The following is a 27,665-nucleotide window of genomic DNA, read 5'->3' on the forward strand; positions in this document are numbered from 1 at the left end:
TTTGTTGTCTTCATTATCCCAGTCGGAGCAGAACAGTAGGACGTTAAACCCCATATCAGTAACCAGCTCCGCGGTTCGATCCCGGTTTCGACCTAGAGGGTATCCCTGGATTTTACATCGTTGGTTACAATTGTCAGCGGTGCAGGGCGGGGGCCTGACAAGGATAACGTCTAGTCGTTCGGATATGTATTGGTGTGTACGTAAGAGTATACCGTAGCGCCACTGCCCGGGCAACATTTCCCTCATAGCCCACTGCATCGCTTATACTCGCCTTTATTTACCTTTATTTAAACCCCATTTCGTTTCATTTTATGTCTACCGACTTCATGATCATACAAAAGTAACGAAATTGCGTAGACAAAAAATTACTTTCATTCACACCCTACGCTTCGTCATAGTAGAATCGCCTGTCTAACCTCGTGGGTTTTCGAAGGGGTCCTCTAGTTTCTCTCCACCCCTACGCACAAAATGACACAATCTGCGTCGAATGGACGTTAAACTATCTATCTCTATGCTAAAAACTCCTACGCATAAGCGAATTACTGGAATGAAATTGTACCATATGTTAGTCCCGAAATGACATAGTCTCTGTTGAGTGGACGTTAAACTCTCAACTCGCTCTCTCTTGGTCGAGGGTCAAACAATTCGGGTGGATCCCACCCACCCACTATGTGTTAGTTGACGTTAAACACAATTTGTCTCTCTCTCTCTCTCTTGAAAACACCTGTAATAATTCCGCGTGAACGTCTACCGTTAACACAAGTAAACGTTCAGACATATATACATATACAAAGAACTAAAACTCCCCACCTGCCCATCACCGTTATACTGTATCACGTGACACGCAATACTCTCCTCCCTACACAAAATGGCATGTTGTATTGATTCTGTGCTTCAGTTGCTGATGGAATCTCTGACAGTGAACTTGATTACCACTATACTACTGCACGGTACTACCATACATACATTGTAACATTTCATACACGGAAAGCCTACCAATTAGCGGCAACATGTGTCCGCGCAAGTGAGAAACTTCGTCAAGTTTTCGCGAAGTTGTTAAACATTGTGGAGTCCAGCAGCCACCTGGATTTAATAGGTAAGCTCCTCAAACACATTAATTCGTATTTTTCCATACATATTTTAAATCTGAAATCCAGCGCACGTTTTAAAAACGTATGACTTTGTGACACATTTCAATTTTCAGACGTAGATTTTATTTTTTCATTTTGACTGATATTTTTATACGCACATCTTGACTCTGCTATGGACAAATTTCTTCTCTAGCATTAGTTGTAGTTTTAATAATCTTCAATTATTTTTGAATATTTTGGGTGGGTCGGGTTGGGAGAAAAAAAAAAATACAATATAAATTTTCATATAATTTGAATATCCTTTCGGTCAATGGAACAATTAGGCCTACGCTACTTTTTGAATAGGGGTGGTGTTAAGAACATACAATGATCGTCCGGCTATTTGTTTAAAAATTCAAATTATACAAGAGAAAATTGATGATCGTTCATGAAAAGGTTCATGAAATGAGGAACATAATCCAAAAAATATTGTCAAAATGTTAATTGATTTAAATTTAACTTGCAAGATTGTGATGGTGTTCAATTTGTTAATCTGAATTCTTTGAGTAATTTCGTAGATTGGGGCGGCCAATTTTGTCGCTTTATTTTTGTTTGTTTAACACATAATGTGTGTCGATATTTTTTTACTTTACCTTATTTGGACATTTTAAAACAATTTCGGTGGTTTATGCTCGTTGCTGGACATTTAACCATTATCGGGGTATGTTTGAGCATAGTGCAAATTTTGCGCATTATATGTTTTTAGACCGTGGAAATGTAACGTCCCACTGTTCTACACCCACTGGACAAATGAAGACGGATTTAAGACCGTGGAACTTGTCAACAGTACATCGACTTTAGACTGGATTAAATTTTACGGTCGCGGATATAGGAAATTAACATCTTTGTCGAAGTTAAATTTCTGTTTTGGCTCTTAAGAGTGAATAATTTTGTTGGAAGGAGCTTTGGCATTGACTGCGTTAAAACAAATTGTAACAGAAATGAAATGGGGTTTAACGTCCTACTTTTCTGCACCGACCAATGAAGACGGAAATACGCCATACAGTGTGCTTTGAGTGACATTTTGCCCGGACAGCGGCGCTACGGCCTACTCTTATATCGAACTGCAACTGTCAAGGGTTCTTTTACGTGCACGCCAATATGGAAATTGTAACAGAACAAAAAACAAAACTTTAAATGACAAACCTTAGAAACTAAAAAAAAAAAGATCACGAAGGAAAAGAGAGTTATAGATTTTTATTAGGAAATGTTTTGTCTTTCAATTACATTCTAATCTCTGGTGATATGACCGAGATTGCGATTATCGACGAACATTGAAAATCATCATGTCGAGTCGCAAATGGAGGATTTATTGATGTGATCATATCTGAAAGACTGTTGAAGGACATGCTTTAATATCGGGGAATCAAGGAAGAAATAGACAAAAAGGTTGGTTCGTTTAGAGGTGTGTCAAAACACTTATTTTATCGTAGCTATTGTTCTTATCTGAAAGACCACAAAAAATGCATGTTAGATCTCGTAGCGGGGGATTGGATGATCTTCAATTGTTTATAAGGTCTGTCAATGGCGCCATTTGGTAGCAAATTGTATACGCGTTCTGTGGAACAATCAATTTCATGTAAAAACATTCAGAGTCACATCGAACCAAGGCCATCCATTACCCTTTATTTACCTTAATTTGTCTGAAAAGTGGAAGTCAGTTGTTGTACTGGTAATTATGATTCGTATTAAACATCATTTTGAAGTTGTAATTAAACCCACTCGTTGTTAGTTTCGCGTCGAGCATTCTCGTACAAAAATCTGGTTTGCCCCTTATGTTTTGCCTGGACTCTTCGCATGTATGCGCCCGAGGTAATGAAAATCTGAGATGTGCTCTGAAACAATAAAGAAAAACAGACATTAAGATTGGTTCATTTCGAAATCTGTACGCTCAAGGGGTCAGCGATCTGAACGTATATTTGTCAGCAGATAAGTTTTATGTCCTAAAAGTAGGTATGAAAATTCGTTCATTTAGGAATATGTACGCAGGGGTTTTGAAGATCGGGTCCCGAGTACACTAAACATTCTCAGACTTACATTAAGTTAAGAATTTACTCAAAATTGTTCACCTTATTTTAACTAAAATATAGCCTTTATAAAACTTTCGTTGTTTTAATGTATCAAATACAGCAATAAGAAACTATGTGCAAAGTTTTGTGTTTCTGAATCGAAGAATTTTCTCATAAATAGTGATTGGAAGTTGGGTAAATTATTAACTTAAGTCTGAGAATTCTTTGTGAACTCGGACCTGAACGTATATTTGTCAGCAGATAAGTTTTATGCCATAGAAACAGATATATTAAGTTTGTTCATTTAGAAATCTGTACGATTGAAGTTTTGAAGATATGAACGTAATTAAAGAACACGGTGGTCCAGTAGCTGAGATGGATATAAAGTTACTTGACGAATTCAGTGAAAAGAGTCGATGAGTTAAACCTCCTGGTGCTAAACTTAAGTACGAAAGATTTTCAGCGGATGAGCTAAAAAAAACAACCTCTATTCGGAATGCTAGAAAACCTGAAAATCAGTTGATGTCGATACATTTTTTAAATCCGTTCTTGGATGATCTGTTTACTCTGTGAAGTTTGTTTTGCTCCTTTCAGTGAATGAAAACATTCTCATTCTCAATCAAACTGTTTCTTACTTTCTTTATTCCATGTTATGGCTGTTCTGTGATTCTCTGTTGCTCAGTGGTTGTAAATGCCAGACAAACTTCAGATTTTTACACCGGTACTTGATTATTTCCCACTATGGCGCTTTAGCTGCATTTTTAACGTCATCACGACCCCAGAAAACCATATGCCGGATATATATTACACGGCATATCCCATATAATATTAGGAGTAGAACGGCAAAAACAATCATATTTTGGTCGCCATATTAGACCGAAAGCCACACATTAGGTCGAAAATTACAACGGATTCAGCATCGAATTGCCCCTAAAGAAACACTTGTAGTGGATAAAGAAAATATGTTTACCCTACCCTAATTTAAGATTCAAACTGCCTAATAATCCCTTAGGGAATTTAACTGGTTAATTATTAAACAGCTTTTCTCTATATTAAGTCAATCCTTTAATAAAAGCGCTGATAGACTCTAATGGAAATAGCGAAGACAGTTATTTATTTTATCTACTGACTGGAATAACCTTCCATGAATACAGAACATCGTCGTTTTCAGTTACTTTGATCTATACAGCAGAACTCATGAAGAAATGTTGTTTTTTCTTGTAAATAGTTTTTTCTCTCAAAGATTCTCTATACTGCAGAACTCACGAAGAAACTTTTTGTTTATTTCGTGTAAATATTTTATTTTTTTGTATATGAATTTGGTTCATTTCTTGTAAAGAAAAAATTCTTAAGAATTTTCTATACTGCAGAATACACGAGGGAATTCTGTTTATTTCTTGTACAAAAAAATATATTTTTTTTTTCTTTCAAATAATCTATTTTTCATAAGTATTTTCTATACAGCAGAAGAAATTTTGTATATATTTCTTTTTTTTCTAAAGGATTTTCAATACTGTAAATATATATTTTTTTTCTTGAGGATTTTCTATACAGCAGAAATTTAATTTATTTATTGTAGTTATATTTTTGTCTTTCTTAAGGATTTTCTTTTCTCGAATTTCTATTTTTCTTGAGGATTTTCTATACTGTAAATAAATATTTGTTTTCTTGAGGATTTTCGACACAACAGAAATTTAATTTATTTATTGCAATTATAATTTTTATCTTTCCTACGGATTTTCTTGTCTCGAATTTACAGCCTCCTTTACGCTCAAATCATAAATGATTTCGACTTAATTCAATTAACGTTTATTCATTATTAAGTTAATATTTCCATAAGCATTATTATTTTGGATGTGTCATGATACATGTCCTTCAAGATGTTAGAATTAACGTCGTCTAGCTATGAAATACGTTTTAATGGACTGTTATTGCTCCCAGGAGAATGAATATACATTCCTTGTCGAAGGAAAAAATCCATGTATTCTATTAACTCGCGCCGTTTTCCCGATGGAAAAAAAGAATAAATTGTATTAACGGGTAGACGGGGAAAATAACTCTGGGCGCAATTTTTGCCTAAAATTTATTTTTATTATCTCACGCAGAGTACAGCGAAATGCAACACTTTTTTTTATTATCAAGCTAGTAGCTGCTACGTCAATAAAACTATTAAATAGAATGTTTTATTAATTTTTTTAAGATTTAATGCACGCCAATATGTACTACTATGGATTATGTGATCAAAATTTAAGTTATCAACAGTAGATAAACTCACGACTGAGAATCAGGCGATTAGAAATGGGCCTGTCAAAAGATAAAATGAAATGCAATGTGGTTTAATGTGTTCTGCTCCGAACCGGGCTAATGAAGACGGGCATACGCCATACAGTGTGCTATGAGGGAAATTTTGCCCGGACAGCGGCACTACGGCCTACTCTTATATCGAATTCCAACTGTCAAGGGAATCTTTTACGTGCACACCAATGTGTACACGGGACCTCGGTTTTTCGTCCCATCCGAACGACTAGACAGCTGTCTCTCCATCCTGCATTACTGACAAGGGGGGACCACGCCGGAAAATCTGGATGAACTTTGTCGGCCAATGCTGGGATCGAGCACCCAACCTCCAGACTAGCGAGCCAGCGTCATACCCACTTAGCCACCGTGGCCCCGCCTGTCAAAAGAATTTCGAGAGAGAGAGAGAGATTAACGCCTACTCGACACGCGTAGGGGTCTTTAGCTGGGGGGAATACCAGAGGACCCGGAGAAAACCCACGAGATTGGATAGGCGACGCAACTCTTGTTACTTACAGGTGCGGGGTCGAAAACGATTGATTTAATGACAGACCTTATGATCTAAAGCGCACGCGTTATCCCCTCTCCACCCCCGGATTTACGAAACACTCAATGCTGGCGCCGACTTGTTTATGTCGTCTTTCGAAGAAGCAAAACGTTCGGAAATATTCACATATCTTTCAATACTAAACAAAAAGGAACAAATATCGGGACTGATATGTCGTACAGAGATTCATCTTTGGATTTGGATTACCCAATCCCCCCCCCTCCCCACGCCCCGCCTCCAAACTGACGGTCAGTGACTTAGTAGTTAACATTTTATGTTTCAATAATTATTATCTAGCCTACGAGATATTATGATACCCCCGTTAAAAAGTACAGACATGTTGTCAGAACCAATTCAAACTAATCTAAGTATGATAAACATGAAATATGTAATGGGATGACACGTCTTTATAGATATTTAACATCGAACAAATCAGGACCAATTACAATCTTCTATGGGTGATGGTGGTGTTCAGTCAACCCCTCACACCCACGCATTCTCGTCTTGACTATAATACATAAAAAAATATCACAGAATATCACTGACACAATCAGGGATGTGACCATTCTACGAGTTTTTTTTTCTCCACTTGACTTTTGATAATCAATTTAAAGACCTTTTTGTTCCCACCTGGGAGTTATTAAAATGGGTCCGTCCGTCACACTAATCGAGATAGAATGTTGACAGCTGATCTCGGTATTTCGTACCATCCGAACGACTATAGATTGTCCCTTACCAGGCCTTCTGTCCTGCACCACCGACAAGGAGGAACCACGCCTGAAAATCCTGATGAACTTTCCCGGCCAACACCGGGATCGAACACTGAACTTGCAGATTAGCGGGCCAATGTTTTCACACACCAAGCCACCATGCCCCCCCCCCCTCTCCAGTTGGATGTTTTATGTTAAAGGACAACATTGGTGTCATTATCACATATTATCTAGTGACATTCAATTATCTTTTTTGAATTGTCAGATATCCTCCCACAGTCTCACATAACAACTTTTGGTCTTCGAAGGAATTATTAGTCAGCAGAAATTCGCCAGTGTATCTGTTATCACTCTTCACTTCAGTCAGTTATATAGAAGGTAAACTCGTTTTTTCCTTTTGCGTTCGTCACTTCCGATTGTTGAAACCTTCATTACGCATCTATCGTAGCAATGATCTCTGTGTTAAAATTATATTTGGAACGTGTTTAATGAGTTCTATCACATATGTGATAATGACTAACTTCAATATTGTCCTTTAAATCAACAAGTATTTCCTTGTTGACCATCATGACGCGTACTGGATACATATATTTAAAAGAATGCCGAGTTTCTTGAAAGGACAGCGCCTTGGGCTGCTTTCGAAGGGAACAAGACCAAGATGAGTGGGGATTAAAGACCGGGTCCAAACATGAGAAACGTTAATCACACTTCAGTTTAATGTCTGGAATGTTTCTTGGGATGGTTTTCTAAATCTGAAGCGAACTTCCTCGTTGAATGTCTGGAAAATTTATCTCTGGAGGATTGCTTGTGTTTTGTTCGGTAATATGGTTAAATGAGAAATTAAAACCAAGCCAAGAATTAATCACTTATGTAAGGCATGTCGACAGTCTTAATATAGTCAAGAAAGTATCTTTATTTAGAAGTTTTGTCCGGTCGGTGATTCTCAATCAGTGTGCAGCGAGGTCTTCCTAAATGCGCCGCGAAATTTTAAACGGCACTTTAAGAAAATTTCTCGCTAAAGAAGCCAGCTATTTAACCGATTTTAATTGATGAAATTCGAAACACTGCAATAAAGTAAGTTCATAGCTGTGTATTTAGTTTGAGTCATTCTATGTGTCTATGACTAGTCTCTGTCTACAGTGGTATGCCGTCTATGACTTGCCATGTTTTTATTTTTCAAAATTCAAATATTTTTCATATATATTTAGCCAGGTGTGCCGCTTTTTTCTGCATGTGTTCCAGGGGGTGTCATTGGCAAAAAAGGTTGAGAACCACTGTGTCAGATATTCGATTTTAAAGTCTTACTGTTCCTCGCCAACCAGGAAAGTGAATACAGACACTCGCCACAGAGTGTGCGAGGAGGGACGTTTTGTCCTTACAGCCCATATAATTTTATTTTCAATGGTATCATGAGACCCGGGTCTAACCACCTAAACAACTAGGTCCCTGCCAGGCCCACTGCCCGGCACCATTGACAAAGGGGGGGCGGGGTGGGAGTGGTCGGACCAGACTGAAATCTCGAGGAACTATTGAGGCTAGCATCTGGATAACCTTAGAAACAAATACCGGAAGTTATTGTCCTCAGTCACTATTTCATTTCTTCATTAAAAAAAACATTCATAATTTAAATGCAGGATAAAGTTAAGTTCATCGAATTTCAATAATTACTTTCCGAGTTATGGTCCTTGGTCATTTGGAACACCTTTTGGAACTCACACGGGTTTTATATTCAAGCGACGACAAAGCCCATTGATTGTCGTTGATATGCAATATTCACGCCTAGAGTTACTCTCCTTGATCATGTTAACCAATCTTGTGGACTATCTACAGGCTATATTTATCCTTCGAATGTTCTCAAATTTATACCTAGCGTGTATATTTATAAGTCGAAGAAGCCTTTCCGAGATTGCTATAGGTCCGGTAGCCATCAAGAAATTGAAGCCGTATTTATACAGAGTGCTGAAGAGATTTCCAGGTCCTGTGGCAATCTAGATACTGAAGTTGTAATTTATACTGAGCGTTTATATTTCTATCTTGAAGAGATTTCTAGAGATGATAAATGGAATGATTCCAAATTGATGATAAATCTTGTGAATCATCTGGGGACAAAGCGTATTGTCCTGTTAATTCCAGGTATTATATTGCCCTTGATATCTAGCGTTACGGATGGGACGAAAAACCGAGGTCCCATGTACACGCTGGCGTGCACGTAAAAGAACATTAACAGTTGGAATTGGAAATAAGAGAAGACCCTCACTCATAGCACATTGTATGGCACATGCCTGTCTTCATTAGCCCAGTCGGTACGACAAAGTAGGTGTTACCGTTGCGACTATTTATACAATTTTTTTATGTTGATGATCATACACCGAGATTATCATATTGCGTATGATTAAAACTTTTAAATAATAATAATAATGACATTTTATTCTGAGGGAACATATTTAGCACATGAGTTGCTAATTTAGATTGACTTTCTGATCTTAATGTCATGGTAGATTCGGTAAATTCAGAATTTTCACAGAATGTGTTATATAAATATGATGGTAATTTGTCTCTTAGAATTTTGAAGGTGAGCATTCCTTGAGATTCAGTTTTTTGTGAATAAGTTTTTTCATCAAAAATACTTCTTCCCGCACGCTTTTGAAGTTTATACGGGACCTCTAGTTTACCTGTATTGGCATTACCCCAAACTGTGGAAAAGTAATCTAAGTATGGTAAAATATAGCCGTTGAAAAATAAAATTCTAAGATGGTGTGGTAAATAAGGGTTTAACTTTGTCAGCAGGTAGATTTTGGAGGATATGATTTTGGAAAATTTGTCTTTTTGGAGATTCCATTCCAAACTAAATTTTGGTCAATCAACAGTAAGTCCTGATAACACTGCTTGAGATACAGATTCTCCATTAATTTTTAATGATAAATGAAATGAAATGAAATGGGGTTTAACGTCCTACTGTTTTGCTCCTATACTGGGCTAATGAAGACGGGCATACGCCATCCAGTGTGCTATCGCCTACAATTCCAACTCTTTTACGTGCATTCTAATGTATACACAGGGCCTCGGTTTTTCGTCTCATCCGAAGGACTAGACAGCTGTCCTTGTCAGGCCCTCCGTTCTGCACCACTGACAAGGGGAAACCACGTCGGTAAATCCAGATGAACTTTCTCGGCCAATGCAGGGATCGAACACCTGACCTCCAGGCTAGCGAGCCAGCGTCTTAACCACCTAGCCACCGTGGCTCCCAATTTTTAATGATAAGTTGTTTGTGTTTGTTTGGTGTTTTGAAGCTAATGGCATGGCGTTTGTCGTTTTAGCATTCATTACAATACCATTATCACTACACCAATTAAATACATTTAGTAAATCCTCTTGAAGGGCAATCTCTATATTAGCTAGATTGTTGCTAGATAAATGAAGGATGCTGTCATCAGCAAAAAGATCAATATGTTACGTGATTGACTAATGTGTTGCCTTATCGCTTTGAGTTGAGTTATGGTAAATGATTTCAAATACGTGTGCGTACATGGGTGCCCATAGTACGTTACTTCATATTGTGTTAAAGGAAATGTTTTTAAATATGTAAGCGAGTGACTAGTGTTGCTTCATATTGGCTTTAAGTAGAATAGTATAAGCGATGCTACCTCATATTATGTTAAAGTAACATATGCACTTATAAATACGTACGTGGGTGACTATGGTGTTGCGCCATATTAGGTTAAAGTAGGATACGTACGTGGGTGACTAGGGTGTTGCTCCATATTAGGTTCAAGTAGGATACGTACGTGGGCGACTATGGTGTTGCTTTATATTAGGTTAAAGGAGCATTGTGGAAGATTAGATAAAGAGCTGACAGTTCTCACTATAATAGTTAAATCTAGATAATTTAAAGGGAATATGCGGAAAATTTCAGTCACATTGCTCTAGCGATTGAATTTTAGCCCTAGCCTCGATCATCATTACTAAAGTCGGTAGGATAAAAAAAACATAGTCTCGATTATCCAGTTTTGCATTTAATCATCAATGGGCTTTGAGCAGCATATCGGATTCAAATCCAGTGAAAATCGAACACATAAGATGACATCGAGAGTTGATTATGGCCTGGATAAGTTAATTAATAGTTTATATAGCATTTCAGGCCTAAAGAAAGACTTGCAATAGGCAGTTTTGGCTCTTGCATAATGTATGTTTAATTAATATCTAATTAATAGTTTATATAACATTTCAGACCTAAAGAAAGACCTGCAATGGGCAGATTTATCTCTTGCATAATGTATGTTTAAAGTAGAAAGTGTGCTTTTAAATATGTACGTGGGTTGTTGCTTCACATTAGGTTAAAGTAGGATACGTACGTGACTAATGTGTTTCATATATGTGGATATTATAAATTAATACAAGATGACATGTTGATCCGGCACCAGTTTCATTGCTAAAATTGTTATAAATTGATTCGGCACCAGTTTCATTGCTAACATAAATATTTTCTTAAATTTCTATGATGGTTTTATTAAATATATATCGCTTATACTAACATACTTGTATCACACATATGTACATACAATCCAATGTACTCAGTTTTGGCAAATGATGCTTTTTAGTCCGTGACAAAGTTGTTTTTGGATACACTCGGTAAACTGTTAAAGTTTTTGGCGTGTTTGTGCAAACATCAAATATATCTGATCGCTTATTGTTTCGTAATTATTATAATAATATCTCGTTTGTAGTATAGTCTGGAAAACGCATTAGAAGTTCGGTGATAGTGCCTTGTTACTTTTACCTTCATGTCTATAAATATGTTTTAAAGTGGATAGCTCTGTCGCATAATCTGTGGAATTATCAACTGGTTGATTTAAATGAAATGAAATGAAATGAAAATGGTGATTATGACGTCCTACTTTTCTGCACCAACCGGGATAATGAAGACGACAATGGTGTTTATAACGTCCTACTTTTCTGTACCAAGACAGACAAGCAGTTTGCTATGAGGGGCATTGAGCCTGGACAGCGAAGTTTCCCACTATCAAGAGTTACTTTAAGTGCAAGCCAAGGGGAAACTGCGATGGGAAGTCCCGCGAAAGCCTCTCTCTGTCAATACCGGGATTGAACCAAGGACCCCCTGCTTGGCGATCCCACGTCATACTCACAGAGCCAATGTGGCTCCTATGTGATTCCATTCTGTGGCAACTGGGATGCAACGTCCGCCTAAAATATAACATTTTTGATGCTTACATTTCGACTACACGTAAGTAAATATGGGCTGACCTTAGAGCCTTACCGAGCCCCACCTCTCCTCGACCAGGGAGTCACGGGTTTTCTTCCGGCGTGGTTCCTCCCGTCTGGCCCTTTGGATGGAATGTCTTCGTTAACACCCCTGATGCTGTCCTCGTTAACCGGGTAACTCACATTGAACGAAACGCGTGCTGTCCTCGTTAACCTGGTAACTCTCATTGGACGCGACAAGTGCTGTACTCATTTATCCTTCGTTAACCTGGTAACTCTCATTGGACGAGACGCGTGCTGTCCTCGTTAACCGGGTAACTCTCATTGGACGCGACGCGTGCTGTCCTCGATAACCGGGTAACTCTCATTGGACGAGACGTGTGTTGTACTTGTTAACCGGGTAACTCTTATTGGACGAGACGCGTGCTGTCCTCGTTAACCGGGTAACCCTCATTGGACGCGACGAGTGCTGTACTCATTCATCCTTCGTTAACCGGGTAACTCTCATCGGACGCGACGCGTGCTGTCCTCGTTACCTGGGTAACTCGCATTGGACGCGACGCGTGCTGTCCTCGTTACCCAGGTAACTCTCATTGGACGCGATGCGTGTTGTATTCCTTTTTTCTGGCCCTTTATACCATATTTCCATTGTTTCCGTTTGTCGGAGGGAATCTGTCTTTAAATGTGATGTCAATATGAATTAGTCGCAGTGGATAGAAAATGTAGATTATTCATTGAAACGCCTGTCGCGACTCTTTAATTGATCATATGCATGATTTGGTCCATCTCTTTGTTCATTTTCCTCTGTCTATCTCTATTATAACTACAACTAATACCTAATACCTTTTCTTTATTCAGACATTGTACTAACTTAACCATCTTTGTTCATCTCGCTGTGTTTATCTCTGTAATAATTACATATAATGCCAGGGACTGAAGAAGGAAAAAACGTTTTGACGTATGCGGGTGTTTCTTTGCTCATATCCCATTATCAGACATTGTACTAACATAGCCGTCTTGGCAAATTCTCTCTTCTAGAAACAAGGTTCCGTTTGTTTGCTGTTACTTGATATTATGCGTATATCTAAACAGAAACTCCTTTTTTTTATTCTTTGGCATATAACACGATATCACATATGAAATATAGTTTTAGTGAATTTTTTTGGGTTTATTTTGCAAGGAGTTAATAATAAGTGTACAGTTATCGTATTTGTACGACACGTGACGTGTAGGATGTGAAGCAATTAGCTGGTAAATATACGAGTGGTTACTCAACGACGAAATCTAAATCGCAAATGCAAAAAGAAACGAAGTGTGGTATCAACCGTATGAAAGACACGGCGCTGAACATTAGACAGATATGGACGTGAACGTCCACACGGCATAAACTAGGTCATGTCGTGACTGATATGATTCAATTTTATTTCAATATTTAGCTTCCGGAGAAAACCGACGATGTTGGACAGGCGACCCTACCTGTCACATACAAGCTGAAATCGAAACACAACACTTGACTCTATTACAGACCTTGTGATCTAAAGCGCACATGCCTCCTAGATAGTGAGCCACAGACCTCCTATTTAGAGAGCCAGCGACCTCTTAGTGAGCCACAGACCTCCTAGTTAGAGAGCCAGCGACCTCTTAGTGAGCCACAGACCTCCTAGTTAGTGAGCCACAGACCTCCTAGTTAGTGAGCCATAGACCTAGTTGAGCCACATACCTAGTTAGTGAGCCACAGACCTCCTAGTTAGTGAGCCACAGACATAGTTAGTGTGTCACGGGCCTTCTAGTTAGTGAGCCATAGACCTAGTTGAGCCACATACCTAGTTAGTGAGCCACAGACCTCCTAGTTAGTGAGCCACAGACCTAGTTAGTGAGCCACATACCTAGTTGAGCCACAGACCCAGTTAGTGAGCCACAGACCTCCTAGTTAGTGAGTCATTACCATATTCACGGACCCCCGAGGTTATATTACCATCCATACTGGTATTGTATTGCCTAGCTGTTTCATCTGTAAATATCCATTAGATATTGTAATGGGGAACCATGTGCAATCTGTAAAAGGTTTTTAGAACGTTCCTATTCTTAATGCAACAGTAAGTTCACCAGAGGACCATATTGTAAATATTAATATTGTTGACTTGATCCATGGCTCAGCTTAGTCTACTATATTCCATATGTTTATACAGAATGCCAGGAATCATTTACAGTGGTGCACTTAAGAGAAATTTCTTGAAAATACCAGCAGGCTTCTTGCAACTAATGTAGCTATGATTTTGGTTACATTATGGCAGTTTACTTGCAATGTGAATAATTATAATGTGACATATCTTGAAGCATAGACATCGAATTCTAAAAATACATATAACTCTCAACATGTAGTCAAGAGAGAAATAAATGTGCTTCCCTTAAAGATCATGATTTTCCATCGTGTCATTAAGAGTAGGTCATTGATATAAGATCTGAAATGGCACACATATTTATTCCTTTGAAGTGGTTTTATAGGAGTCTAGATATATTTATTGTTTGTGGTAGATGCAATGTAAGTCGTTTTTGAAATAAAATGAAATTAAATAATATGAAAATACCTATCTAAATGGACGCGGCATAAACTTGGGATCTTAAAATTGGTACATTTCATTGGTACATTTAAGTGATAAGAGTTGTCGTCCCTTGATGAATTAAAACAAATTGAAGTTGGGTTTAGTATCCTACCTTTCTGCTGCAGCCGGGCTAATGAAGAAGGTCATTCGACATGCATTATGCTATGAACGCAGTTCATGTCAAAAAAGCATATGCCGCCACTATGTATGTTTGGAGGAAGTCATACCAAGGAGTTCTTGCGAAAAAAGATTATTTTTGTCTATGACATCACCAAGGAACGTAATCACTCGCACCGAAGTGTACTTAATTCGGCCTTGAACTTCTGATCTTAGGCTTTGTCCTCGCACCACGCTCATTTTAGTTACTGTTTTGCATGAGGAGTTTTATTCCTAAAACCCCGCCAGTTCTCCGCAAGAAAGACGTAAAGCCTCAGTCGTAAAAAGGCGTCTGGTCATGAGAAGTAAGAATGCTAAACCCTTGTCGTATAATAGAAAGGGTTCAGAAAGGAGTGTAAAGTATTGGTCTAAAATGATTTAATAACCTATCAATGATACCGGTGAGTAGCGGTTTTATTTTTCATGATATAGAATTAACCAGATCAGATGATCGCAGCCAATTTTAAAACAAATTTTAAATTCTATTATCGGCAGATGTGAACTTTCTTCACCTTCTTCTTGCCAATGTCCATGATTGCATTATCACGTCCAATAAATTCTCGTTATATGCATCCGCATGGAAACTAGACTTCGAGTTCAAATGCTCAATTAACTGCAATGGTATTCTGTAATTGATGACTAAATTTCAACCAGCAGATATATTCATGTCGTATTTCCGTTTTGTTGACGTCAGCAACATAAATAACGTATTAATGGTCGCTCAAGGCGGAACGCGCTAGTTCATCGACCAGGGGGCGGGGGCATGGTGTATGACCGCCTTCATTAACCGCGTAGGGCGTGGTGTATGACCGCCTTCATTTCCCTCGTAGCGCACTGCATGGTATATGAACACCGTCATTTCCCTCGTAGAACTACAGGGTGTATGACCACCTTCATTTCCCTCGTAGCGCTTTGCATGGTGTATGCCCACCTTCATTTCCGTTGTAGAACTACAGGGTGTATGACCACCTTCATTTCACTCGTAGCGCACTGCATGGTGTATTTCATTACCCTCGTAGAACTGCATGGTGTATGACCGTCTTCATTACCCATGTAGCACACTGCATGGTGTATGACCGCCTTCATTACCCTCGTAGCACACTGCATGGTGTATGACCGTCTTCATTACCCTTGTAGTACACTGCATGGTGTATGACCGTCTTCATTACCCTTGTGGTACACTGCATGGTGTATGACCGTCTTCATTACCCTTGTAGTACACTGCATGGTGTATGACCGTCTTCATTACCCTTGTAGCACACTGCATGGTGTATGACCGCCTTCATTTCCCTCGTAGCGCACTGTATGGTGTATGACCGCCTTCATTTCCCTCGTAGCACACTGAATGGTGTATGACCGCCTTCATTTCCCTCGTAGCACACACGGTTGGTGTAGAAACATAGGAAGTTAAATCCATGACATCTATGCACTCTTTTCTTGCCAAGACTTTTATTCACGCTGAAGAATCTCGAGGGTTTTATATCGAGCAGCATTATCAAATTAATAAACTGTTTCATTGATTTTGGAATTTAAATATGTGCGTAATTGTTGTGAAATTGTGTTATTGCAAATAATAAGCATAAAGGTGGTTTATTGATTATGGTGGCATTATCTCAAACAAATTTTTACAACTAAGTGACTCAGTAGGTAAGGTGTGCTAGCTGACTAAACAGGTTCCCCCCCCCCTCCCGGGTTCCAACCGGGTAGTGGCCGAGGATTTTTCTTTTTAATTTTCCAGGCTGATTTTCTTTTATCAGTGGATGGGGTGGGGGCTGCTGGCAAGTAAAACGTCTAATTCCTCGGTTGCTCGAAAATTCGAGGTCCAGGGTATATACCATTGACTGCATGTTAAAGATCCCCTGGAAGTTGGAAATCGAAAATTATATCGTAGGCCAATCTTAAATGTGCATTATGTTAGAGCCATTCGAATGGCCGAATGGTTAGCACGTGCGCGCTGTACCATACGGTCTGTTATTGAGTCAACTGGCGGGGTTTCGATTCCCCGGTTGTACGTGACAAGGAGTGTGGTCGCCTGTCCAACATCGTGGGTTTTCTCCGGGTCCTCCGGTTTCCTCCCATTGCCAAAGACCCCTACGCGCTAGCGAATTATTGAAATAAAATTGAACCATGTGTTAGTCCCGAAATGACTTAGTTTGTGTCGAGTGGACGTTAAACCCACCTCTCACTCTCTCTCCCCTCTCTCGCTCTCTCCTATTGCAAGACGTTCTTTGGTCCTCAAATTATATATAAATTATTAATTAGACATTTCTTTACATGACAAGGGCAGCTGTGTTTGTTTAAGGGGTTGAAACACGTTCGTCATTTAAAGATACATTATGGGAGATTCGGTCACGAGTTGGCAGTTCTCACTATAATAGTTAAAAAACTAAATAATGTAAAGGGCTGCCTTAAAGATACATTATGGGAGATTCGGTCACGAGTTGGCAGTTCTCACTATAATAGTTAAAAACTAAATAATGTAAAGGGCTGCCTTAAAGATACATTATGGGAGATTCGGTCACGAGTTGGCAGTTCTCACTATAATAGTTAAAAACTAAATAATGTAAAGGGCTGCCTTAAAGATACATTATGGGAGATTCGGTCACGAGTTGGCAGTTCTCAATATAATAGTTAAAACTAGATAAGGTAGAAGGCAATTTGGTGAAAATTTCATTCAAATTGATCCACTATGAACCGAGAACTAAGCGACTGAAATTCCCATAAGCCTCGGTCATCATTACTAAAGTCAGTACGATAAACAGCATAGTCTCGATTATCCTCCTAATCGTTTAATCGAGAAAGAAAGTTATGAAGTAAATCGGCTTACAATCCACTAAAGATCGCAGGCTAGCGCAGCCATCTAGAGTTGATTATGGTCTGGATAGGTTAATTAATGTCTAATTAATAATTTAGATAACATTTCAGGCCTAAAGAAAGACCTGAAATAGGCAAATTTAGCTCTTGCATAATGCATGTTTAATAATTTAATTTTAAAATGGATAACCGAGATTTTGTTTTTATCGTAAGAATGGTAGAAATGAAAATTCGAGACTACGCTATTCTCACCAAAACAGCCGATATTCATAACTTCACTCAGAATAAAATAATTCGACTGACATTTTTAATATATCCATTTTTCATTATCTATTTTAAAGCTATAAGAGCAAGAACGGACAGCTCTTTATTTAAATCTTACAAATGAAATGAAATGAAATGGGGGTTTAACGTCCTACTATTCTGCTCCGACTGGGCTAATGAATTGTTTCACAATAAACAGGTGATAATTCTATGGAATACAAATTCTGTTTATTACTAAGCCACGTTTCGACTAGGATTCTCTAGTCATTATCAAGCAATGAAGACAGGCATACACCATACAGTGTGCAATGAGGGGAATTTTGCCCGGGCAGCTGCGCTACGGTCTACTCTTATATCGAAATCCAACTTCCAAGGGATCTTTTACATGCACGCCAATGTGTACACGAGACCTCGGTTTTTTGTCCCAACTAGTCATCTGTTCTTGTCAGGCCCCCGGTCTAAATCTTACATCAGACATCTTTAACCAGGTTAATATAGAAAACAAAGACGTAAAATCCAATTTCATTTCAAACAACCAATATAACAGTATTCACCACAGGGTTCACATACAAAAAAGTAAATGTGTTTTTTTTTTCCTGTGATTAATAGCGGGTAGATGTGTTAAGTCTGAAATCAGTTAAAATCCTGAGAGATATATATTCCGCAGACAAACAAATCTTTTATATATTACATAGAATCATACGTAAGTAAACCATCGTTAGATGTTCTCAACATGCAATATATCATTCGTCTAACATCGCCTTTAATTGGACTCGCAGTTTAACTCGGTGTGATTAATATGCTTATTTATCATGTTTTTAATAAAATCACACCGTTGCTTCAACTTCAAATAGGTTTCATTTAGAAAACGCCATCATTTAGGAGAAGATATAATCTGCTTTATAATTTATGAAACTGATATTCCTTCCTGGTTTTGTTTACATAATATTTTTGATTTAACTGATATCAGAGATGATTTGGGTTTTTATCTTGGAAATTTGATAATTACAAAGTGTAAAATGAAGTCACATAAAGTTAAGATGTGTGGATAATTGGTAAAGCAAGCTCAGCAGGATATCTCTTCTTTCGTACGGTGTCTGGAAATCATGGAGAGAGAGAGAGAGAGAGGGGGGGGGGGCTGTTAACATCCACTTGACACAAACTTGGTCGTTTCGGAACTAACATATGGTTCGATTTTATTTCAATGATTCGCTTGCGCGTTGGGGTCTTTAGCAGTGGGAGGAAACCGGAGATTGGACAGGCGACCCAACCCCTTGTCACGCACAACCGGGGAATCGAAACCACGCAAGTTGACTCAATAACAGACCTTATGTTACAACGCGCACGCGCTAACTATTTAGCAATCAAACACCCCTGGAAATTATGTAACATGGTCTAATCCAAATAGCGCGCTAGGTGTTCGTGCAAACAGTCAATGATAGAATCATATCAAAACTATAAATAAAATAATTGTTATAGACGGATCTTGCACTCGTCGTACCTAAATATATCTACATATAATACAATGGCATTATTTCTGACGATCTCCCCAGATGAACGAAAAGGTACCTTAAAATGGTAAAACGTTATTAAATCTCATTGGCCGAGAAAGTTCATCAGGATTTGCCTAACCCTAACCCTTTTCAGCAGTGCAGGACGGAGGGCCTGACAAGGACAGCTGTGTAGTCGCTCGGATGGGACAAAAACCGAGGTCCCTTGACAATTGGAATTCGATATAAGAATAGACCATAGTGTCGCTGCACGGGCGAAATTTCACTCATAGCACACTCGTATGCCCTTCTTCATTAGCCCAGTCAGAGCAGAACAGTAGGACGTTAACCCCCATTTCATTTCATGTTATTACCAGTGTTGAAACCAGTTTCGCTAATATTTTCGGATATTTATATATGCGTTTAAAAGTTTTATCAATTGTCGGTTGGTGCCGAACAAAAGGGCGATAAAACACATTTATAAAGGGTCATTAGTTTCAGTTGATTTGGTTTATGCGAGTTGAAGCTCGTAAATTTCACACTAGATGTTCGTTTAAACAGCCATTGTGCGATCTTATCGCGGAAAAACTCATCGAACCTAATAGTAAATGTAGGAGGATCGCAATAAAAACTAACGAACCCGACAATACAAATTATACTCTTTAAAAAAGTACGGGATATTGAAATGCAAATACCTATACAGGTTGTCATATGATAAATAGTCATGGACACTTGACAGGCTTTGAGAGTATGTTCACAGATGAAGAACTTATCGCTTCAACAGACCCACTGAGCTGGGGGGGGGGGGTCATTGTCAAATTTGACACTTCAAAGAAAGAGAAAGAAATGGGGTTTAACGTCCACTCGACACAAACTAGGTCATTTCGGGACTAACAAATGGTTCAATTTTATAACAGTAATTCGCGTAGGGGTCTTTAGCAATGGGAGGAAACCCATTATATTATGTTCTACAATCCGGACAGAATTTAAATACAAAGTTTTTTTTTTATGTTGTTGCTATAGGAAAAACATTTTCTCCATATTTAAGATTTGCTATAGGAAAAACATTTGCTCTATATTTAGGTTTTGAACGGCGTAAAAAGTGTGATATTTCTGTCTGTGGGTTGGGTGTAGGAAGAAACAAGCGGTTGAACTTATAAAATTAAAAATAACTTTATTATATCTTTCCTTATTCAAGAAATTTAATAGTGCTGTTTATTGTGTATCTTGTTCGTTTCACGCGCTGAAAAAAGCCCCCACTAATCTGGGCATTTCAATTTCATATTCGTTCAACTATAGCAGCGTTTAAAAGTTTTATAAATGCACATTATTTTAAATTCCCCGTGCGTCATTTGCATTCTTCGGAAAATATTGAATTTTTACAGCTTAATCCCGAGTAAAATGGACGCAAATTGGTTATTCAACATTTTAAAGAACACGAAATCTAAATATCAATAGTAGATAATTCCCTGGGTTGGATTCCATCGTACAAAAAAGAGACCCATCATATTTCCACAGAGTTTAATATCATACGTTACTGCTCCGGATAGGCTAATGGAGACACGGTGCCATGAAGGGCATTTTACCCAGACAGCGGCGCTATGGCCTCGAGTGTTCGATCCCTGCATTGGCCGAGAAATTTCATCCAGATTTTCCGGCGTGGTTCCCCCTTGTCAGTGATGCAGGACGGAGGGCCTGACGAGGACAGCTGTCTAGTCCTTCGGATGATACGAAAAACCGAGGTCCCGTGTATACATTGGAATGCACGTAAAAGATCCCTTATATGAATTCGATATAAGAGTAGGCGATAGTGCCGCTGCCCGGGCAAAATTTCCCTCACAGCACACTGTATGGCGTATGCCCGTCTTCATTCGCCCAGCATAGGAGCAGAACAGTAGGACGTTAAACCCCATTTCATTTCATTTCTACTCTTTCAACTATCGAGGGTTCTTTTACATGCCCACCAACGTGGAAACAGGACCCCGGCTTTTTCCATACCATCCGAACGAACATACACTCTCTTGGCCAGACCCTGCACCACTGACAAGATGAATCCACCAAACCCGGTTGATATCTATTACATACTATAACCATAAATCAGATGCAAGAAGCCCATCTCTGAAGCTCATCTTTCAACAACTTGTACACTACACTGTGAATAATACGACATCTTTGTTTACTTAGCTATGAATAATGGATATTAAAGAGGGTAGATTATGTGCAGTCATAAGCAACTTGTGTTTATTTTTGGCGAAAGATTGTTTGATATATTATGTGTTACATGTTTGCTAATTAATGAGTTCTTGTGTGATATTCATGATTCTCAGCTTGTTATTTATATACCGTAGGATTTCAAAGGGGTTTTATAAAGGGTTATATTATACCGTTAAATGATTTAGTAAATTGTATTTACTGTATTATATCGGTAGGGTCAATTTATTTTATTCAAATACTTTCACTTGTTTTGATTTTTGTGGGCTATTTCTTGCAATGTCTGTGTAGTTCGTCGTAGTGGCCCAATAAACAGGAGATGAGGGAGAGAGAGAGGGAGAGAGTTTAACGTCCACTCGACACAAACCAGGTCATTTCGGGACTAACATATGATCCCGTAAGGGTCTTGGGCAGTCTGAGGAAACCGGAGGGCCCGGAGACCCTACTCCTTGTCACGTACAACCGGGAAATCGAAACCAAGCGAGTTTACTCAACGACAGACCTTATGATACAGCGTGAACGTGCTAACCATTCAACTATCCAACCCCCACGAGTATGATTAAAAGGCTGGTTAATGACGACAAATTATTCTGACTTGTGTAGAGTTACTGCCGCTTTAACATACTATTATCTGATGCATACTGATGTTATCGGTCGATTAACACCGAGATATTGAAGCCTTGCATCCAGACGAAAAGATCGTACGGGCTGATTACGAAGAATATTAGATCATGTTTTATACCTAATACAGTTTTCTATGCTAGACGACATCCACACATACACTATTTATAAGGATTAATAAGGGATTTAAAGATCACCGGTTATCCAAGAATCGTGTGTTGCATGTGCGTGGGTGGGGTAAATGGTTCTCTACATTCGTGCCAATAGGACCTACAGGAGTTACTGAAGGATTTGGACGTTTTGTCAAGGTTAATATGTCAAAAGATAGTTTGCCCACCACAGTTTGGGGGGTTGGGTGACCGAATGGTTAGCACGTGCGTGCTGTATCATACGGCCTGTCATTGAGTCAACTGGCGTGGTTTCGAATCCCCGGTTGTACGTGACAAGGAGTAGGGTCGCCTGTCCAACCTCGTGGGTTTTCTCCGGGTCCTCCGGTTTCCTCCCACTGCTAAAAGGCCCCTACGCGCAAGCGAATTATTGAAATAAAATTAAACCATATGTTAGTCCCGAAATGACCTAGTTTGTGTCGAGTGGACGTTAAACCCCATTTCTCTCTCTCTCTCTCTCTCTCTCTCTCTCTCTCTCTCACCACAGTTATACCCGGACTACGGGGCATTATAACTACGTAGGAATTTAGGTTGCCGCCATAAAGTTTCAAAGATTAACCCATCCACTCACGCACCCTCTTCCCTATCCACATCAACGGAGTAGAAATATACTTTTCTATGATTGTTGGGATAATGTAACAAATACAATATCTAGTTGTTTGTTTTTATCAATCATTTACATTGTTATTCCATTGAGTGGTTGGGTAGCTTTTAGGTGCCCCAATACACTGCATTGCCCTGGGGGGGGGGGGGTAATGCTGCTAAGACGGTCTGCATCGGGAGAAAATAAAATGGGATTTAAAGTCATTCTGTTCTGTACCAACCCTGGAGCCACGGTGGCTAAGTGAGTAAGACGCTGACTCTGTAGCATGGAGGTCGCGGGTACGATCCCGGTGTTGGCCGAGAAAGTTCATCGAGATTTTCCGGTGTGTTTTCAACTTGTCAGTGATGTAGGACAACTGTCTAGTTGTTCGGGGGGGGGGGGGGCGAATAACCGAGGTCCCGAGTACACATTGATGTGCATATAAAAGATCTCTTGTTAGTAAGCTGTAGCGTCACTGCCCGGGGTCAATCTCCCTCATAGCCAATTGTATAGCGTATGGCCGTCTTATTAGCTCCTGTCGGAGCGGAACAGTAGGAGGTTAAACCTCATTTCATTTCTGTACTAACTGTGTGATTATGAAGACGACCGGACAAAATATCACAATATTAATAATCAACATAATATCAGAAATGAATTTGAGGGTCGGTGTCTTGGGTCTACCTTGCAAGACATTTATCTTAAAATTGTACATATCTCTGAAATCTGTTTTTATGGTACAGTAACCTATCCAATTCCATTAATTGCATGCAACATGTTTTGTAAATGTCAGTGATTTCTCAAGTTTGTATTGGAATAGCACGGGGATATGTCATAGTTCATTTTATCCGATCTTGTGCGTGCGTGAATAAACACCGTATTTCCAGGGCTGGAAATATAACCGTTCTGGACTTCCTGGTTAGCGAGTACTGCTTACTTGTACAGAAATTTGAGAATACAGTTTGACTTATAGCTATAACCTTGCTTAAAGGGGCATTATGTTGGATTAGATAAAGAGCAGACAGTTCTCGCTATAATAGATACAAAATAGATATTGAAAACAGAATATGCTGCTGAAAATGTCAGCCAAATTGCTTAAATTTGAATCGAGATATTAGCGATTCAATTTTATGCTAGGGTTGAACATCATTACTACCGTTGGTACAACAATAAACAGTCTTGATTATCCATTTTTACGTGAAATCATCCATCATAACGCGTATTCAAATCCACTAAATATCGCAGACTAATGATGGCATCGAGATTTGATTAATGTTTAATTAATAATGAAAGACCTGCAATAGGTAGATTTAGCTCTTGCATAATACGCGTTTAATGTCATTTATAGTGGGTTTTTTTTAAGTAGGTGGATTATTTTTATCATATTTCGCCTTAATCACGGTGCCACTGGGTAGTAGTCGTAGTCGTAGTCGTAGTCTCAGTATTAAGATCGCAGAATCAATAATAAAAACAAGTCTACCAGCGGGTCTGATTTCAGTTTGTATTCGTCTTCCCAGGGGGTTATTAAATGGAGAGCGAAGCATCAATTAGGCGCAATTTCAACACGAAATCATTAGTTCAATAAACTGAAATATCCTACCAAGATAAATGTAGCTTGACAAAAAATACCGATTGAAATTCCTGACATTAGGGCTCGGATTGGTTACACTCGGTCGCACCTGTAATTTATGTGCCAATCATAGCCCTAAACGGGGAAATTTGTATTCTGCTGATTGACAGAATGGGGAGAATAATCGATGTCTAATGGCCGTAATGGACAGATAGTCTATATCGCGCACAATCGTAAAAAGAGACAACACTTCCGGCGGTGGTCGTCTTAGACCTATGGCTATAATACTAAAGTAAAATGAATAAAAAAAACTGGGTGTAAGATCCTACTGTTCTGCGCCGATTTGGATAATGCAGACGGACATACGCCATGCAGTGTGCTGTGGGGTATATTTTACGTGTACGTCAATGTGGACACAGTGCCTCGGTTTTTCGCAAAATTTCTCTCATAACACAAAGTATGGCATATGGCCGTTTTCATTAGCCCTGCAGAACAGTAGGACGTTAAACCGCAATTTATTTCTTCGTGGCGGTATGTTATATTTATTTAGAACAATATACTCGTATGTTGATGTACTGTACCATAGATTAGCCATTAATTATAAGAGTGATTATGCCCTTAATAAATGACTCGTCCTCAGGTTCAAAATAATATTTGTAACGGTTATTGACGGTCTCGCTTGATTTTTTATTGTATTTCATCATGTAAGTAAATTACAATCGTTAACTACTCCTCCCGTATAAGTTTCCGTTTTAAAGTAGATGGTCAATTAATTTTCCAATATATTATGCGTCTATTTAACGTGGCTCGGCTGTAAATCGTTGTTGTTAATAATACGGTTGACTAGCATCCATCGTTTTCGGGAAATAAAGAATGAGCAACACGTCGATCGCAGCCCGTAATAGATAAATTACTGTTTAACCCGTATAGTAATTGAACTGGAATACAATTACCGTTTATAACTGAGCGATGTATGTCTAAAGGCCAAGATAAAAATTGTTGTTGGTGTTGTTGTTTAATTGTTTTGTTACCAATTTAACGTCCAATACATGATGCTACTTGTTTTTGTCGGACTAGTTGTTGGACTTTTACTCGTTGTTTTTGTCGCACTTTTACTCGTTGTTTTTGTCGCACTTTTACTCATTGTTTTTGTTGGACTTTTACGAGTTGTTCTCTTTTTTTTACTTTTACTAATTGTTTTTGTTGGACTTTTGCTGTTCTTGTTGGACTTTTTGTTGAACTTTTACTAATTGTTTATGTTGGACTTTTACTAGCTGTTTTTGTTGGACTTTTTGTTGAACTTTTACTAATTCTCTTTGTTGGGCTTTTACTAATTGTATTTGTTGGCCTTTTGTAATTGTTTTTGTTGGGCTTTTACTAATTGTTTTTGTTGGGCGTTTACTAGCTGTTTTTGTTTGACTTTACTAACCGTTCCTGTTGGACATTTTGTTGGGCTTTTACTAATTGTATTTGTTCGAATTCTACTAGTTGTTTTGGTTGGGCTTTTTCAAAAGAGACCGAAGTTTTACCATCAACAATACATTTTCATAAAGTTGAATTCGCGAACACCATATTATTATTTGAGACAAAGAACAGCGTTTTACTTGAGGAGGACAAGGGGTTGGTGTGTGCTTTAGAGTATAGGGGTCTGTCATTTAGTCACGTGGCAAGGTGTTGGAATACCTGTTTATTGAAATGAAATTGAGCCATACGTTATTCCCGAAATGACCTAGTTTGCGCCCAGTGGACATTACCCCCCCCCCCTCTCTCTCTCTCCGTCAGGATGGTGGACAAGAAAAAGACCCATGGCAGGAAAGACACCTGACCTCTATCCCATAGTTACGTACACGTTTATGCTTTATGTGACATCTTGGATAGTTCTGTTGCAATGATACAGCTGAAACCCTTCACCTCTTTGTCTGAATTGAAATTAATGTTTTCAGAAGCTCTTCTGCCATCTTTATGGCACACATACTTTTAAACAATACTACAAAACACAACTGTCTATTGACAACACACAATTGTAGAAGTTCTGAACAAGCTCTCGACCTTTACGTGATTTGCTCGTTCTTGCCACAGTGAAGGAACTGCGCAACATGCGAAGCTGGTGTTCCAAATAGCCAACTCTGTCAATGAAACCCGTCTGTTATTTAATAGGTTTCTATTATCTAACATTAGTTCTAGCCCAAGGCTGTATGTCGTTTAATCCCACGCCTCCGATATGATTGTACTGATCGATTGTTATCGCAGCGCTTCGGTTAAAACAAGCATGGATATTCAATGCGGTTGAGACACTGGCCTTGTACACTCCACGATATGAACAAATATATGTATAATTATCAGGAATATGGCAATTTCTGTCCTGTTTATCCAAGAGACATACGTGTCTAATCTTCGGTGTCATCAATTGAGGTGGTCGTGGTACTTTGTTTACCTTCCTGTCTGTCGAGTATAGTAAAATCCAAAATGGAATTACAACGTGAATTAAATTCGATTTGAATGTAGTTGGTTATTATAAATGGCTACTATTACATAATCGTTTCAATCCATGGCTAAATTATTAGATGAGTGGTGAGAACTTAATGCATTTATGAAGTGGACAGGATATTGTGGTTCACGGCTGTATAAATGCATAAGTGGTTAGCTGAATATGTGGTTTACTAGCGGGCGAGCGAGAGAGAGAAAGAGAGAGAGAGGTGGGGTTTAACGTCCACTCGACAAAACTAGGTCATTTCGGGACTAATGTATGTTTTAATTGTTATTCATTCGCTTGCGCGTAGGGGTCTTTAGCAGTGGGAGGAAACCAGAGTACCCTGATAAAACGCACGAGGTTGGACAGGCGACCCTACTCCTTGTCACGTACAACCGGGGAATCGAAACCACGCCAGTTGACTCAATGACAGACCTTATGATACATAGCGCACACGCTAACCATTCAGCCACCCCCACCCCCCACACACACACGGTTTACTAGCACTCAGGGCATTCAGAGTTATTCGATAAAGAATGGAGATAAATTAATGTGCGACTCACGGGGCAACCTTTATGCCCATCGATAAAATGGAGGTCGCGGGTTCGATCCCTACATTGGCCGAGAAAGTTCATTGGGATTTTCCAACGTGGTTTCTCCTTGTTATTGTTGCAGGGCGGAGGGCCTGAAAAGAACAGCTTTCTAGTCGTTCAGACGGGACAAAAAATCGAGGTCCTTTGTATACATTGGCGTGCATATAAAATATCCCTTGGCAGTTGCAATTCGATATAACAGTAGGCCATAGGGC

At 39.0% G+C, this 27,665-nt stretch overlaps 1 protein-coding gene across 2 annotated transcripts in view; it reads left to right on the forward strand.

The window, feature by feature from the left end:
* Positions 1 to 897: 897 nt before the first annotated feature.
* The window catches only part of LOC126827136 (neuropeptide Y receptor type 4), a 99,514-nt gene continuing 72,746 nt past the window's right edge, over positions 898 to 27,665 (forward strand). Inside the window, exons 1-2 of one of the 2 annotated variants that reach the window (XM_050556366.2) lie at positions 898 to 1,096; positions 6,957 to 7,069. The gene's annotated coding sequence lies outside the window, so the exon portion shown is untranslated. The remainder of the gene's footprint in view (positions 1,097 to 6,956; positions 7,070 to 27,665) is intronic. The other variant, XM_050556365.2, reaches the window with a different exon arrangement.

The sequence above is a fragment of the Patella vulgata genome, chromosome 7 (genome assembly GCF_932274485.2).
Source record: "Patella vulgata chromosome 7, xgPatVulg1.2, whole genome shotgun sequence".
Lineage (NCBI taxonomy): Eukaryota > Metazoa > Mollusca > Gastropoda > Patellidae > Patella > Patella vulgata.